The sequence below is a fragment of the Pteropus medius genome, unplaced genomic scaffold (genome assembly GCF_902729225.1).
Source record: "Pteropus medius unplaced genomic scaffold, Ma_sr-lr_union100, whole genome shotgun sequence".
Lineage (NCBI taxonomy): Eukaryota > Metazoa > Chordata > Mammalia > Chiroptera > Pteropodidae > Pteropus > Pteropus medius.
Window position 1 is genome coordinate 1,674,006 of NW_024352786.1, and position 12,671 is coordinate 1,686,676.

Here is a 12,671-nt window from a genome sequence, read left to right on the forward strand (position 1 = left end):
TGGAAATTAGTAGTATTTTAGCACTTAAGGGTTTACCTTATTAGCAAAACATAAACTTCATTTTGTCCTCTGGTTACATATTTTGAATTTTATTTCATAATGTGCCACTGTGTCATTGGATCGATCGAGGTACTGGTGCACTAGGCCTTCTCATGAGCTATCACAGAGTGATGGTGGTAAGAACAACAATAGATATAATGAAAAAAGAATCATCTGTAGTGAGGTTTAAGTTGAATCATAATTGATGAAAAAATGAAGGCTTGCAAAGACCTCCGGATAGAGCATAAGAAGAGCAACAAGCTTGACATGTTTGAGACATAGAAAGGAAGACAGTGTAGCAGGAGTGTTTAAAAGGAGGCAGACTGTTGAAAGGTAAGATTGGAGTGATGGGTTGGATTTAAATCATAGAGGGCCTAAAAAGCATGGAAGGACTAATAGGAAGACATTGGTGGTTTTTTGCTTGTTTGTTTGTTTTGTTTTTAAGCAAAAGAGTCACAGGATTGGTTTATTTTTAGCTGTTGTGTAGAGAATAAATTATAAGAGACAAGGATGGAAGCAGAAAGACCGAGGTTTTTGTTGTGATCCAAGCTTATGTTCATGTGATAGCAATACATATGGAACAATGTGGATATATTAAAAATATGCATAGATTTCAAAATGTGTGGAAACTTGGGAGAAACAATTATTTTATAATACAGTTTTTTTCAGATTAGTTGTTGTATCCATGACTTTAAATTAAGAAGTTTTTTACCTGAAGATTTCTCTAGAAGTTGAAGGAAACAGTTCCCTGATGAGGGAGATTTGGCTCTCTCTTGAACTCTTCCAAGAACCCCCAACCTTAGCTCCTGCCCTAGGTGTTCCACCACATAGCCTTTTATTACTGGAGTCTATCATTTTGTGGGCTGCTTTCATAAGGGGTACTGGAACAGTGATTCAGCTCTATCCAGGTCCATGGTGAAAACTCAACTTTTACAAAATTTTAGATATGCTTGTATAAAGAACAAGGGGAGTTCAGGATGCTCCCTTGCCACCTCCTCTCAACTCTGTTATCATTCTGATTTCTCTTTTTCTATAGCACATCTCAGCAGTATTAGCTGATCTGTAGGCTGAATGGCATGCCATATTTCAGAGGTGAGATAGATACTTGCCTTGACCTACTAGAGGATGAAAATCATTAGGGTTTTCCCTTAATTTCTCATAGGAGATGCGTCCCATGAGAAAACGTACAGGAGGAAAACAACTATGTTCTCAATCTCAGCTCTTTTTTTACTAGCTAGAGTGGGAGTGAGGAGGTAGTTAGGATGATTTTTGGTGGCAAGGCCAATTCTTTGCCCAAACATGTATCAGAAAACCCAACAGGGCCTCTTCTTCAATATTCGATCATTAATTTAGCAATAGTTATTGAGTACTTACTTTCCTTTAGGCACTACACTTCTGCTAAGGCCACAGAAATAAAAACACAGCCATAGTCCTTGACCTCATGTCTTAAAACATCAACTGCTTTAGTTTGTAGCATAAACTTTCATTTCTTATTATTTCTACCTTGAAATCAAATGTTTTAACTTTTTTATGATTGTGTTTGTTTATGTGGGTTAAATTATTGAATATAAAATCAATTCTTTTTCTATGACTACACTTTATTGTTACCTATAATCATATTTACCCTGTTTATTCAGTTTCTCTTCTCTATCATCTCAATTACTAGGCCAATATAAATGTTTTAATGGAGTTTTAACTCAGGACATTGAGTAAATGATAGCTAAGATCTTCTTAAACATAGGGCTTTCCCATTTTATATCTCAGTCCCCTGGAAGCCTACATAGTATTTTAAATTAGACTGTGAATTAGGTACATGCTTAAATAACTCTAGTGTGTTGGTAATCGGTTATGTTTGTTTTCAGTGCCTGTGTTTTCTATGGATCTTTATATAAGTGTTTAACTTATCTATTGCTGTATAAACAAACTACCCCTAATCTTAGTGACTTATAATTTGTTATTTCTCACTATTCTGCAATCTGAGCTTGGCTCAGCTGGGTGGTTTTGTTTCATGTGGTGACAACTATGCTTGAGTATCAAAAATGGCTTCTTTCCTCACGTCTCACACCTCAGCTGTGATGGTTGGAGTAACTAGGGACTGACTGGATATATCTCTTTATCTACATGGTCTATCAGGATAGGTATATCTTTTTAAGTTGTGGGTCAGGGTTCCAAGAGAGAGCATTACAATAAAAATTCCAATGTGCAAGCTTTTCTTAAGCCTCTGCTTCATATTTAGCTTTTTAATGTTCCATTGGTTAAAATTAGTCAGATGGTCAATCCCTGAGTCTGTGTGGAAAGGGACTACATGAGGGCATGCAAATCAGGAGTACAGTGCATTAGTGGGCCACCAATATAACAGCCATTGCCAACTTTCCTCTGGCCTCTGATGATTCATATCCCCCTAACATGAAAAATAGACTCAGCTCTTCCTAAGATTCATAAGCTCATTCCATTACAGCCTCAGACATAAACTTGAAGCTTAGGCATTATGTTCAGAATATCATCGCCTAAATCAAGACCAAGTGTGGCTGAGGCACCCAGAGTAAAATTCTTCAGGTGCAGCTTTTTAAGCACATTGTCTTGAGTACCAAGCATTGTAAACTAAAAATTAGTTTATATGCTCCCAACACCCCCAACCCCAACTTAAAATGATGAGATAGGAGCAGGATAATTTAAAATAATACTTCTGTTCAAGGGAGTGATGCCACGTGTGTGTGGAACATAGTGGTCACTGGTTCACAGCAATTCTGAAATCTAGTTGGGCAAATGTTTTCAGTTTTCCCTCCTCTAAGACTTCTTGTATTCATGAAGAAAGTCCCTTTTAGCTTCTGATGAACACGTGTAGTGTTTAAATCAGGGTTAGTCTGCACTGTACGTGAGTTCAGTAGGACATCCGAAAATTTCTCCAGCATAAAATACCTGAGTAAATGTTTGAAGGACAATTTGGGCAAAGACTAGAGGAATCACTACCATGAAAACCCGAAATGGTGATACAGGGTTTTTCCTCCTGTTAATCTTTCATTCACTGGTTCCAAATCTGTGAAATGGCTCACATCTGAAAGCTAATTTTCTTTGATATAATTTGAGCAATCTATAGATCAAAAAATATCTTTGTTGGCTGCCTAGTTATTTTGTCCCTTGGAGCTCTGTGTTCTATTAATCATCTCCACAGATCTCTGTAGATCAAACTCCCCTGTTTGTTATGCCAACCATGCTGCTAGTTACAATTATTGTGCCCATTTTGTTTCTGGTGGTTAAAATACTAGTTTGATTATTTTGGGATTCTATCATTCCCTTTACTATCTGGGATCCTCCTTATGGAAAAGTCCTGGCCTTCAGATGGCAACTGATCCTAAGCTTCTTAACAATTTTGGTTCCCCTCTCAGTAATGCGTTCTTTATCACGATGATAAACAGTATCCTCTGGGTTTCACCATAAAACATAGTCATTTCATGAGTTTTCTTCTGCTATGATATCCTCTCTAGAAAGCCTATCTGAGTGTTTAAATCCCCTTACTCTACCATTTGCCATAGCAGTTCTACTTCATGTAGTAAGAGCCATCAATTGTTTTCAAGCTTCAAAGTTCCAACTAAGCAGTGTATTAGCACCATCTCTACCTCTTGAGCTTGCCAAGATGTTAAATACTATATCACAGGAAACCTATGTGGAAAAACCCTTCATTATTCAGTTTTATGTATCACTTGACTTGATTCATTTCCTTTAGGATCCAGTCCCAAATCTTGCTGGCATGTGTTGGCTAAGTCTTCCAGCTCTTTTGACTTATAGACCCTTTCTTTTTAAAAAAATCCCTGATTTTCCTTTACCTAGTCATGTTGTGGCTGGACCCTAATTATTAATCTGCTGGCCAATAAAGGAGGTGGAGATAAATCATAAAGAGGGATGGTGTATTTTATCTTCTAAGGCACAACCTTGTGTACTTTTGTCAAGCAAGAAAGAAGTGCTAGCCTTTATCACAAGGAAGTGATGTACTTCTCTGGGCACAGACAGTTCAGAAGAATCTGGAGATTTAAGTGCTTCGACCTATAGACTCAGATATTACCATCACGAGTTTTAGAGTTCATTCCATCCCAATCAGGCCCCTGATCTAGGCATAGCAGACTCATTGGGATTGAGAATTTGAACTTCTCTGGAGTTCTGCTATTTATAAAATCAATTCTTGGCCCTGATCCTTAGCCTTCTCTGACCTCCAGGTACAGGAGATGATAATTTATTCTCTATATGCTTCCTAGCAGGCCCTCTGTCTTTTACGATTTGTTTTACATTGGTGACTAATCACCCTCAGCCACTTATTTTCTTCTTTCAATGCACCAAGGGCTCTTGCTACAGTCATTCAGTTTCATAATTCTTATTATTACTGTTTTCCCCAAACCCCTTTTATACCTGAAATATTGCACCTGTCAATTTAATCTTTTCCATTGGCATTCCATCCCAGTTCATCCCTGAAAATATTCTTAGCAATTACACTGAAACCACATGCCAGGAGCTATCAGTGCCAGGGATGATATCCTCAGGGCTAGTATGGGATCCAGCTCCAGATTCATTTTAGAGTCTGCTCCCTAGAGCCACTCCTAGTACCAAGTGTCACAAATTCTGTGAGAAATACATTCTGATATTTATATGCAGGAGGTTTGTTGAGAAATATTCTTAGGAACAACACATGTAAGGGGCAAAGGAATTAGAACGGGGCAAAGAAAGAAGTTGAACAAAAAAGCTGTAGCAACAGAGACTTCAGGCCATATTTTGGGAAGTTTTCATGCTAGATGACCCTTCAAAGTTGTCCCATTGGGTGAGGGGTCCAGCTCTTGTACTCTCACGTTACACTCCCATAGGAGCTGTTGCACTCCTGGGTGTGGGTTGTCTTGTAGGGATAGTGAGTAACCTTGACTGAGGCAGCTTCTTTTTGCCAAGGGCAATTCCTAGAGAGAACACAGTCATGAACTTTCCCTAGCTAATACTCTCAGCAGCTGAGAGGTGAGTGCCAAAGAACCGAAGAAATGCCTGTGGAGTATACCACAGCCCACACTACTTGAACCAACTGCTAAATTCATGTCTGGGCTTTTTAAGCCAATCTCTTATAGCAGACATCTATTTTTTAATTTAACCATACCCCTTCTCTTCTCCTTCTGGGAAAAAACAGCCATCTTTTCCTGCAAAATAGTTTTCCTATAATCCAGTCATGTGCTCTGAATTTCTGTGGTCATCTTTCTGCATATCTTAACTCCTCCTCCAACTATTGTTGATTGTCCCAAAGATGACCACTTGACCGCAGCAAGATGAATCCGTGCGCTTCATAGTTCTTTCCCTAACTGCAAAGATTAGCTCTTTACTTAATCTAGGTTAATGAAAACTTTCTTTATGAATTTTTTGTAATAGTTTTAGTGTGGTGTAATTTACATGCCAAAAATCCACCCTTTAAAGATATGTGATTCAGTCATTATTAGTACAGTGCCCCATAATCAACCCCACCATCTAATTTTAGAATATTTTCATCACCTTAAAAAGAAACCATGTACTCATTAGCAGTCTTTCTCCATCTGCCTCTAACCCCTGATCCTTGGCAATCACTAATCTTTCTGTCCCTAAAGATTTGCCTATCCTGGACATTTCATATAAGTAGGATGATACAACATGTGGTCTTTTGTGACTGGCTTCTTTAACTTGGCATAACGTTTCCGTGTTATAGCATGTATCTGTACTTCATTTTATTACAGGTTAACATTTCATATATGATTATACCACACTTTTTATCCATTCATCAGTTCATGGGAATTTGGGTTGTTTCTACTTTATGACTATTATTGATAATACTGCTATGAACATTTGTGCCTCATGATTTTTTCAGCTTGTTATCAGAGAGAGCAACTCTCAGTCCTACTCAGTTTGCTTCATCTGGGCATATTTTTAACTTTCTGAGAGAGTTATTCTAGAAGAAAAAAAGAAGTGGAGATAGAGAGAGAAGGTCCTGTATTTCAGTTTTCCGCAAGCCTCTTCCCATAGTTTAGTGACATGACCCATTAAAATACCCCATTTTACATAAGCTGCTTTGAGCTTAATTTCTATCACATGCAGACAAAAAAGTTCAAGAAGTGAAGCTATTTAAATAATAAAAGTTCGGAATTTAACGATAACTCAGAGCTTTCCCTGATTCCACCTCCCTCATCTCTTGGTGGAAATAACCTGCTCATGGAAGTAATAATCCCCAATTTTAAAGCACCAAACTCCAAACCTTCCTTTACTTAGAAGACTCCCTGTTGAGATTTAATCACCTCTTCCATTTAGGCTTACCCAGTTTCTCCTGCACCTTTATTTACAGTTTACTTTTATGTGGATTAAATTATCATTAGTTTATGCAATCTGCCTCTTAGACTGAAAGTTCTTTGAGACCTGGGATTTTTCTTTTTCAACTTTGTATTTCTAATAGTTCTTACAATAATTAATTCAGCACATTAATTTTTAGATATTAGTCATCTATTCTATGCTAGAAACTATGACAGGCCTGGGAATAGAAAAATAAAGAAGATCCCTGAGGGGCTTATATCTTATTATGAGAAGGCTATATTGAAATCAATAAGAATAAAATATATGTGTTGTTATGATGAGAATAACAATAAGTAAAGGGGACAAGAAGGTCACAAGAAGATATAGTCAATTCTTCTTAGATCATTGAATCTAAGAGTGATAGGTAAATTCACTCCTAAACCCAAGGAGGAAATCCCCTTTAGTTTCTGACAAACATATGCAACGGTTAAATCCAGGTTAATCTGCACTACATGTGAGTTCCCTAACTAGCCCATTTCAGATTTACAAAGTGGGCACAAGTTTCAAACTGATCTATACTGTGATTTCTAGTTCATTGGAACACATGCCAGATAGTGAATGTCTTCTCCCATTTGTGTCTGTATAGGAGTTAGATAGCTGGGCTCCCTCCCGAAAATAGAAAGGGCCCTAGCAACTCTTGTTAGACCATTTTCACTGGTTATGCTTGTGTGGGAGAAAACTAACTACCCTGAGTCTTTTGTAATACCTACTTTCGCAAAGGTTGAAAAAATGTCATGCTTCCCTTACATGCAGCTTCTCTCTTTCTTCTTTAAGGTAATATATCTGATTAAAAAAAAAAAAAAAAGTAGCTGGCAAAGTAGAAACTGTAATCTATCAGCTGGTCACTGAAATCAAATTTCTTTTTGCTAAGTATGAAAGATATAAAAGGGGAAACTATCAGTACTGTTGGTATCTGGCCACTTCTATCAGAGTTTCAATGGAAGAAGACAAAAAAAATCACCTCTTGCTAAGGGTATTACGATAATGAATAAATTATAGTAGATTTAGAAAATAAAGTGACATATTTAACTCTAGACTACAATAGCTTTCCCGATCTATTATAATGTTTTGTTTGTTTTAGTCTGTAAGGTTAAACTCACTTGTGAAAATAATTTCAGTTTACCCAGGGGCACTTGTCTTTTCCTAAATTGAGACTATGTTAAAGATTGTATTTTAATTAGTTTAAATTAGTCAGGAGTAGGGATAATTGATCTTCAGCAAGGGTTGTCCTCACTCCAAGGGCTAGAGGAAACTTCCTACACTCTGCCCTAACCTGCTAAATATCTCATATAATCCAGCGCCTTCTCTATAATAATATTATTTCTTCTCTATTATAATATTGGAATACTCCATTAGAATTATTTTATTACAACTTCAATTTTTTTTTTTATGGGAAACACATTAAGGGTAGAAACCGTGACACACAGTAGGCATTCAACATATAATTGCCAAATGTCTAGATAATAATCTCATATGATAGATTTTTGTGTATTCGCTTTTTTCAAATTAATTAGTGCTATTTATAGCAAGTACTTATTATGTCTATAAAACAAAATTATTTAATTTTTAAATTGAATTTTTATTAACCCTGTCTATTAATTATTATACTTTTAAGGTCTATTTATGAATTATATATTTAGCATATGAAATGCCCATTCTTTATATGCCATTATTAGAATATTATATACATAGAAAATGGTCAATAAATAGTTACAGAGTAAAAAATAATTGTTTTTTAATCTTACATTTAAAAATTTATTTTCTTTTATTTTGGTTATTTTTCAATATTATTTTTAGTATCTTGCAAAATAAAAGGCAGATTTTTTTTCAGTAGGAAACAAATGTAAGAAAATTTATACAAAATATTTTCAGTGACACTCACAGGATTAAATATATTTCTTAGATCTCTCAGCCAAATTTTTTAAAGTGCTCTCCTACTTCCATCTCTAGCCATTAGACACATTCACTAACCCCCTTACTTCCTCTGTTTTTATGGCTATTCGAGCTACCTCCTGGGAGGTAGATATATCCATGATTTAAACTCATGTCTCTTAAAAATAGTTTTAAACATCCCTCTCCTATGTATAGTTGACCTAGACTCACAAAGAACTCACCCTGAATAATGCCTTCTCTTTCCTTTAAAATCATACATGATGTTTTTGATTCCAGGCGATCTTCATAATGAAATATTTTTCATTGGTCTCCATAAGGATGGCCTGTGCTTTCCCCCAGTATTCCTCAAAGTCTCAGGCTCCATGAACTCTACAAGAAGTCTTCAATGGAGTAGAGAGCTCGTGCCACTGAGAGCCCTGTAGCCTGAAACCTCACAGATGACTCATGAGTTGATGCCATACAGCTGGTCTCTCAGAAGGTGGGGCATGCACACTAAACTAGACACAGGAAAGGAGCAAAATGAACTCTCAGAAGATTGTCAGGAGATACTATTCTCTTGGCCTTGGTTTTATGTTATAAACATTTCAGTTATTTGCTTTTAGAAAATAAAAACATTTTTAGTGAGAATTCTCAACATAGATTGCCATATTCTGTTCTTACTCTTTTGTTTTTTTTTAAGAGTCCATTATGCTAACTCCTTTTTCTTTTTTAAAAGGGTGTTTCTGACATTCACTGCAATGACTTTTGCTTTTCAGGTCATAGTCATAGAGGATCTGGACTTTAGAAGGAAACTATATTTACCTAAAATTAATATCTGCATTTTCTTTCCTTCTGAACTATTAACAGGCTATTCACCACCCTGTGAAATTGTGTAGTAGGTATGGAACCTACCTTTTATATTCTCTTTCAATTTTCGAATTGTGTCAGGGGGCACAATTCTTAAAACCTGCCCTAAGCACAACAGTAACTAGTTACACCACTGGCTGAAACATTATCTTTGCTTCTCTTCCTGTTGAAAATTTTCTCCCACCACTTCCTGTTGTTGTCTTCTGGTTTCAAATACTCTCAATTTCAAAGTTTCTTTAGTATGATTTATTTATAATGAAAACTGCCCTAACAATTACATTACTTATAAGAATATTCTTTATTTATTTGATGGTCCAAAAGTATATTTCAATTGTCACAGATCCATTTAGTATTAATTTATCATGTACAGTTCTCCACCAAAACTGAAGCAGAGTGTCTAATAGGCAGACCTTTTGGAAACAATGCCCATATCTTTTCATCGCTGTATGTCCAGTGCCCAGCATTGTGTCTTACATAGGTAGGCACTTACTAAACTCTTTTTGAATGAATTAACAAATGGATAATAAAAACACGAAGAGCAATATTTCCTTTTATCAATCCTGTAGAGGAGTAAAGCTAACAGATTCAGATATTGAGAGACCTGTGGTGAATTAGGTGCTAAGAAAAACACTATATATCAGATAGGGAGTGGGGCTGAAATCTTATTCAAATCAATAATTATAGGGTAAAAATGGAAGTAAACTATCAGAGTTCACAGAGAAAGTCAACAATCAAAAAAAGAAATAGAGAATTTTTGATTTCTTAATATTCAAATATTTTATAGGGTTGGTTGTTAAAACTCAGGTTTACTGAGCAAACTCCCTTCCAGCAAATTCTCCTTCACTGGTTAGCACAGGCTGGGTGTGGAGAAGGTGGGGTCAGCTGCACTATAAACAGAAAACTTTGTTAGTTTGACAAATCATCTTCAATAAAATAGAAAAGAGAAGATTCAGTACATCTACATAATCACTGGAGAACAGAAGCAAGTATACAAAGCAGATAGCCGTGCAGGAAGAAATATCAAAAAGTTACTATAACCACCGGTTAGGAGTAAAATATTGCTCCATAGAGACTTAGAAAATTAATTCTAAAGGGAATTGAATGTTCTCTCATATATGTTTATTTAGAAGAATGTAAAAGTATTTATTAATGAATCTCCCCACTTAATTTATCACTGTAAGTTGATATGTTAGTTTTCTACTGCTGCTGTAACAAATTACCATTAAGTTATGTGGTCTAAAACAATATAAATTTATTGCCTTATAGTTCTGGAGGTCAGAAATTTAAAATCAGTCTTACTTGGCTAAAAGTCAAGATTTCAGCAGGCTGGTTCCCTCTGGAAACTGTGCAGGAGAATCCATTTCCTTGCTTTCCCAGCGTCTAGAGGCTTCCTGCATTCCTTAGATTGTGGCCCTTCCTCCATATTCAAAGCAAATCATTCTCATCTCTGCTTCCTAATCATGTCTCTTCTCTGACTTCCCTACCTTCCTCTTATTAAGAACCCTTATAATAACATTGACCTACCTGGATAATCTAAAATAACCTTCCCATCTCGATCTCCTTAATTTCATCTTCCCTGTAATATGAGGTAGTATAAACACAGGTTCTGGGGATTATGATGTGGATATATTGAGAGGGATCATTACTCAAATTAGTATGAAAGAATTCAGTTAAATGTGAGGAAGGATAAGAAAATTAAGAAAGCCTCCAAATAACAACAACAAAATGATCATTGCTAGGAAATTCTTTCAAACCTTCCCAGTATACAGTCTAGTTTCAAGCTAGTAAATAAAAAGCACAATAATACCTTACGAGAACAATATAATTCAGTGTCCAAAGATATGGATATTTTCTTCAAGAGGAAAATCTCCAATAATAAATAGCCACAGAGAAGTAAAATACAATTTTACTTTTACAATAGATTGATGTTTTCGGAAAGAACAGTTTTGTTCTTTAAAGAGATCCAGAATCTAAACCTAGAAGGCCAACGGCATTAACAAAAGAATCCAGTCAACAAAAGACCCAAGGAGTCAGCCATGGCAACTGCAGCAGGGCAACAGTGAACAGCCTTAGCCATCCATTTATTGGAACATAGACTCAGCATGAGGCTCTTATAGTCTCCACAGAGACTATAAGAAATAATACTGAAGTCATCAATATGCTGCTAGAATAAAGAATGCAAGGGAAGAAGTCAATGGATCCAAGAGTTTGATATATTGAGAAACAGGAAACCAACTGTGGCTAGCATTTTTTTTGTACTTCTGTAACAGAGGTAAAATCAGAAACCTGTGATTACATGCTGCTTGTGGCCTTCTGACTGAAAAGCATCTCAGTGTGAGAATTACTAAGTGCCTCCTCCCTAAGATCAAGAATCAAGAAATAACCCAGCATTTCAGCCATTTCCTTAAGGGAGAGAGCAGAGAGATAATAAAGTCAACTGAGACTAAAGATGAAGTTGACACAGAAACAAGACAAAAATATGTAAAAATATTTCTAAAATATGTTTTCATAAATGCGTGGAAAAATTTAGAATACACGTAAGACTTAGGTCGCCATATCTGAGTTTGTGTGATTTTCACACATTTCTCTTTCTTTGTGAAAAGTGTCTACATATCCTCAACCAAAAAGCACCGGCATTGTAATGAATTATGAGTGCAGTTCACTCCTATTTTAAAGGCTATTGATACTCATTTCTATGGCATTACTGCTCTATGAAAAATTGGGTGGGAAAATAAAAACAATTTCGATATGTATATAGGCATAATCTTGCCTATGATATCCATGAAATCTTTAGCAATGACTTCATGTGACCTTAAAAGGAAGGGAGAACTGTAATTTAGAGGGCGGACTATGGAGTCAGATTGAGGACTGAATTCCAGACCTGTCATTTTAAACTTTTAAAACCCAGAGTCCTCATTTGTAAAATATGGTTAAAGCCACATTGTTTTGAAAACCCAATGACATGAACATTGTGAAACACTTACATAGTGCTTGGCATTTTGAATATTTAAAACAAAACCCAAAACAGAAAAAAAACAGTAGTTGTTAACAGAAACAGTAATGAAACAAAAGAATAAATAAGTAATGGGCTAAAATGTTACTTCATAAGTTCTAAACAAGAATTGTATTTTCATTCAGTACCTGAAACAAATATAAAGCTAGAATAGTTTTAGCAGAAAATTTTTAAAGATTTTCTAAAAAATCTTATTAAAGTAGTTTTATAAAAAAAAAAAAAAAGAGTCCATAATTTTAAACACATTTTTGCTTTCATCTTTCCATTTGCCAGGATCATACTGATAATTTTAAACACATTTTTGCTTTCATTTTTCCATTTACCAGGATCATAGAGTAAGTTAACATCTGTAAATGTACTTAATTTTCCTATGTATTGTAAATTTTGTTTTTTTCTAAGTGTACTATAGGAAACGGAGTTGTCTAATTATATATCTGGAAAAGACTTGAATACAATTATTTTAATTCCCTTATTTAGCTGAGATTGTACAAGGCTCAGAGTACTAACTACCCCAGTTGTCCAGATAGCAAGGTGGAGAATC